Genomic DNA, 6,000 nt, shown 5'->3' with positions numbered 1-6,000 from the left:
CACACATCTGCTTTTCCACACTTGTTCTGTGCAGAGTAACTTGCAGCATGTAATATTCTTTCCCTTTTTACATATGAGACTCATTTGAGAAAATAACAACACACATGGATGTCAAGCAGATGTCCAAACAGATTAGCATCTGTTTTTTTGCTGTCTGAGTCAGTCTTAAAGGGGTTGTCCCACGAAAAATATTATACAGTTTTCAAACCAGCACCTGGATCGGAATACTTTTGTAATTGCATGTAATTAAAAATTTAGTATAGCCACTGAGTAATTTAATAAAATGTATCTGTATTGCGCAACCTGCTCTTTGTTATTTTTATTTCTTTTGTTTCTTTAATTTTTTTATTTATTTTTTTATTTTGTTATTTCTTTGTCCTGCTCACTGAGATGGCCGCACATGCTCAGTTTCATCCTTCAACTGCCTCCTGAGCTGTGATAGGTAGAGCATGGACACGCCCCCTGAGCTGTGATAGGGAGAGCATGGACACGCCCCCTTAGCTGCAGCAGAAAAGACCCTCCCCTTCAGGTACCAGCTTGATATAAGTCTAGCAGAACAATGACTGGGGAGATTTCTGGATCCATGTGAGGTACACGGCTGGTTCCAGGTTTGTTAAAAAGAGATTATCATCTACTATATATAAATATAAAATAATGTGACGCACTGGATAAACCTAAGATCAAGTGAGGTGCTCTCAGTAGAGTAGATTCACCCAATCTATTCAATGGAATCACAATATAAACAACAAATGCACTGGGCACTCTCGGATGATGCGACCAATATTGAGTTTATTAAATATTATGTACTACCATATGATAATGGGTGCTAGGCACAATAAAAAATAAAAAATCAAACACATACACAATCATGATAAAATCATGACAGTAAAATCGATAAATATTCGATATAAGATCATAGAGTAAAATCGCTAGTTGTATTGCCTATATAAATGTTCGCATTCACTAGCAACATTCAAGGGTGTGGATATATGACATTCGAATCTTCGATCCGTACTAAGTATAGGAAGACAAAATCTCAGTCCCATATAAAAAACTTTGAATGAACAAAAGTGTCTCTTAGAACTGGATGGAACTTGTGGTTGATTAATCGCCCAAAATTTGTCCAAGCGGCGCCCCGCTATGTTGGGTTCTCAGCGGCGTCCCGCTGAAATGCTTTAATGTGTATTTCTAACACACATATGGTAATAAAAATTCAAACCGTCTTACCATTTGATGTAACAAATGCCCATGCGGTGCTCTAGACGTTGGTCTTTCAATGTATTCGACCGTAGTCTTACGAGTTGTGCGAATTACTTCCGTCTGAATTCCCCACGCCGGCGGTTTGTTTGCACGTGGACTTCGATATTTGCGCACGATCTTTACTTCATCAAGCCTTAAATCGCCTCTTGCGGGCAGTTTTTACCGGGCAATTTCTTATGTCAATATTCCATTGCGCTTAATAAGTGATCCTTTAGGGGGTTTGAACCAGACGCGTTTCGGGGTATTGAATAACCCCTTCCTCAGTGGTTGCCCCTCTTTTATAGGGGATATGATGTCATCCACAATCCGGTTTAAGTCGTCCTATTCCTTGAACATTGATCAAATATAATAGATGCTGCTGTGTGTGTTCACTAATATTAACTTCAGGTGATAGGCATCTTGCTATTGACTTTTCTTCCGTGGTACTTTTCAGCTACTGTTGCAGGCTTGAAGACAAGGTTTTTGGTGGATCGGGTTTTCTCTGTTCCACATAAGTATGCCCCGGCCGGTGGCAAAACTCAGTGTTAGTGAATTTAGAAGCTCGCACTCACAAGTAGCGACCTAGTGACGTCACTGTCTGAGCTACAGATGACTGTAAGTGCCAAAAATACAACATGTTTTGGACAATCATCAGGGAATCGCCCCTGTTTTTATAATAATCATGGGATAACCCCTTTAAGTCCTACATTTGTATAGTAAAAAAAAATAATTAGGCCTCCTGCACACGAACGTGTGCGCCCCGTTGTCGTATTGCTGACCGCATTTGCGGATCTGCAATACACGGGTGCCGTTCCGTGGGCATTCCGCATCATGGATGTGGACCCATTCACTTCAATGGGTCCGCAAATCCGGAGATGCTGAATGGTGCAGGACGGAAGCACGGAACGGAACCCTATGGAAGCACTACGGAGTGCTTCCATGCAGTTTTGTCCCGTACTTCCGTTCTGCAAAAAGATAGAACATGTCCTATCTTTTTGCGGAACGGCCGGATCGTGGACTCATTAAAGTGAATGGGTCCGTGATCCGCTGCAGCACGACCACGGGGTGCACACATTCGTAATAATTTATATATTTTAGGTTGGCGGCTCAAGTCTGTCGTTGTCCTGCTGTCCCGGGCAAGTACAAGCATCGCTTTTTTCTCCTTCTGCATACTGGGACTAGTGCTCAGTGAACTCCTTTCAGCTCTAGGAGAGTTAAAGGGGTATTCCCATCTGAGACAATGGGGGCATATCGCCATTGTCTGATAGGTGTGGGTCGAGAACGGAGCAGGGAAAGTGGTGGCTGGAGGACCCCGGGTTTCCCCGGGCTGGCCACCGCCAAGCGCTCTCCCCATAAAAGTGAATGGGAACACGCCTTGCTTGCTTGCCACCGCTCCCATTTATTTCTATGGGGCCGATAGAAATAGCCGAACCTGTGCTCGGCTATTTTTGGTGGCCCCATAGAAAAAAATGGAGGGCAGCCGGCTGTGTTTATAAGGTAGGTGCGGGTCTCAGAGGTAGGATATTCTTAGTGATATTCCCCCGTTGTCTGAGATGGGAATACTCTTTTAATCCCTTTCTCCGGCCCCTGTCCAGATGCTGGTTAAGTTGCTGATCAGCCTCCTATTTAGCTGGGCTCTGGATCCACCTCCTCGCCCCAGAGCTTTGAGGTTTTCTACTTGTTAGTACCCAGTGAAGGTGATCTCATCTGAATTCCCGTGTATCGAACCCTGTCTGTCTTCTGATTCTGTTCCTTGCTGCTTGCCCCGACCTTGGAACTGTGACCTGGATTATGCACAACTCTGCCTGCCTTGATCTTGGAATCGCTATTTGGAATATGCAAGCACTTAGTCTGCCCTGACTATTGGACTGTATTCAGACTACGCTTTTGCCTGTGTCCTTAGGGCTTCGCAATGGTGTCTCTGACTCCTGTGGGTCAGCAGCCAACTACACCAGGACTACTCCAGGAGGGAGCAGCCTGGTTGGTTCCTCGCTGTGAAGTCCAGGTCCCTGTACAGGGGTTAAAATTTGAATATCAGGGAACCACAAGGACAACGCCCTTAGGTTTATCCCAAAGCCAAACTGGTTAGTGTGCACAGTGGGTCCACACCCACTGTCTGTAACATGTAGTGCCAACATATCCCGCAGTGCTTTACAAACAGAATCATATATTACATAGCAATAGATAAGTCAACAATTAAAACAAGAGGAATGAGGGCCCTGCTCACAAGAGCTTACAATCTATGAGGGGGTAGGGGTGACACAGAAGGTAAAAGTGCTTGTGTTGTACTGTACAATGGTCCAGCCATCTTAACACAATAGGGGAGTAGGTGTAAAGCTGCATGAGGAAGTCACCAGGCAATATCTGTAGTGCTTCCGAGTGCATGGGGTGTGGTGGGTAGTGTTTGATGATGGATCAGGCTCTGAAGAATGATCTTGAAGAGAGGGTGGGTGGAGAAGAATTAGATTAGGGGATGTAATAGGCCACCCTGAAAAGATGCATTTTTAGGGAGCAACTAAAACTGCGGATATTGTGAATTAACCTAATTGTTTGGGATAGGTAATTCCAGAGAACTGGTGCAGCTCAGAAGAAGTCTTAGAGAGGGGAGTGAGAGGTTTAGATTATGGTGGATCTTAGTCATAAATCATAGGGTAGGGTGGTAGACTGAAATACTGTATAGGAGGAGATTTTGAAGGAGCAACACCGTGGAGAGCTTTTTTGTGTGAGTGTAAGGAGTTTAAATTGAATCCTACACTGTAATGGACAACCAGTGCAATGATTGGCACAGGGCGGAGGCATCAGAGTAGCAGTTAAACAGATAGGTGACCCTGTTTGCTGCATTCAGTATTGATTGTAGAGGGGAGAGTCTTGTGAGGGAGACAGTTTAATAATGAGTTACAGTAATCAAGATGAGAATGGATCAGGGCAACAATGAGAGTTTTTCTTCTTTCTACAGTTAAGGTCCCTTTAGCAGCAGATTGTCAGGAAGGAAACGTTCCTTCCCAATGATCGCCTGCTCATCAGAGGTGGAAACCGCTGATATTACATGCATTGATATACTCCACAGTATGGGGAATAGCGATGGCTAATGCAAATTTCATCTCTTATAGAATTGAAGCCATTAGTAAAGTATGTGAACACAAGGATACACTGCTCTGCCACCCAAACCCTGATGTGGTCTGCAGTCATACAAAAAGAAAATCTATATGTCCTTAAAAGAAGGAACTATCTATGTTAAGAAAGATCGTCCGCAGTAATGGAAATATTGAGGAAGCATCTATCGTTGGGTAAAGCATTGCCACTTCCAAAAGTTGTAACTTCCTTTTAGTTCATCTATACAAATATCCTGTTTTCAAATGAAATGCGGTCACCTCAGCACATGGATTACCATCATTTTAATACATGTTTCCATTTGCATTGGGGTTATAGATGAATTTGTGCAGTTCTAAAGCAATATTTTCTGTACAAATCATATTCCCATTAAGTTTTCATAACAGCTAGGGTCTTTTCTAGACTCTAAAAGCATCTAAGACCCATTAGGACACTGGTTTACTGTGGTTCACGTTCAGTTGGGAACACTATAAACATATACTGTACTACTAAATATAGATAAAGCTACTGGTCAAGTAAATACAGCACTGATGTGAAACATAGTAACATAGTTTATGAGGCTGAAAAAAAGATATATGTCCATCCGGGTCAGCCTATTATTCTAAACAGCTGATACTGAGTAAGTAAAAAACCCTATGAGATTAATGTAAATTTTTCTCATCTTTAGAAATACATTTCTTCCCAACTCCAATCAGGTAATCAGAATAACTCCCTGGATCAACAACCCTTCTCTTGTTATATAGTAATTGTAACTTGTAATATTTTTCTTTTTTTGGAAGCCTGAGCTTGTGACTTTCTTGACCCAAGTGCAACAAAAGGGCAGTGTGCGACACAAAAACACACAAAGTTGTGGTCTATCAAAAGCTTTCTCTTTAAGAGAAGGGCCCTGTTAAGGGGGAATATTCATTACCAATATTTATGCAAATATCAAAAAATAATATTCATAAATAGGAGGAGCCATCTAGTGATGACTCCGCCTATTTATACCTTTATAAAATAATAACACACTTTCACTTTGCCTTACGCTAATCACTAAACTAGCTGCATGCGCCTTACTAACTACCGCTAGTAACCACACATTACACAATAGGTATAAATAACACACAGTATTTATTAACACCTACAGTACACAACACACGCAATGCACTAACAATACAGTACTAGAAATACAGTACTAAACTACACAATTCCAAATTCCACCCACAAACTAACTATACAATACACTTACACGCACACACATTAGCAGCCCACCTCACCATGGTCTTACACTATCCCTATGAGTGGGGGAGTAGTGGGATAGTAGGACAGCAGGGTACTACAGGGATTGTACAGCAGGGGATACAGCAAGGGTTAATAGGGAGCAGGGATGCTCCTGCAGGGATGGTATAGGGAATATGGGAGTAGGGGTAGTAGGGGTACGTTGGTGGGATAGAGAATATGGGAATGTAGGGGTAATATAGGGGGTATAGGGAGTATGGTAATCGTTGGTGGGATAGGGGATATGGGCAAGTAGGGGTTAATATAGGGGTTATAGGGAGTATGGGAATCGTTGGTGGGATAGGGGATATGGGCAAGTAGGGGTTAATATAGGGGTTCGTTGGTAGGATAGGGTAGGTACTCAGCCTTCCAGGGAATTAACGACTCATCGTC

Source organism: Bufo gargarizans, chromosome 7, assembly GCF_014858855.1.
Source record: "Bufo gargarizans isolate SCDJY-AF-19 chromosome 7, ASM1485885v1, whole genome shotgun sequence".
Lineage (NCBI taxonomy): Eukaryota > Metazoa > Chordata > Amphibia > Anura > Bufonidae > Bufo > Bufo gargarizans.
The sequence above is the reverse complement of the archived record's forward strand: the minus strand, read 5'-3'. Positions refer to the sequence as shown.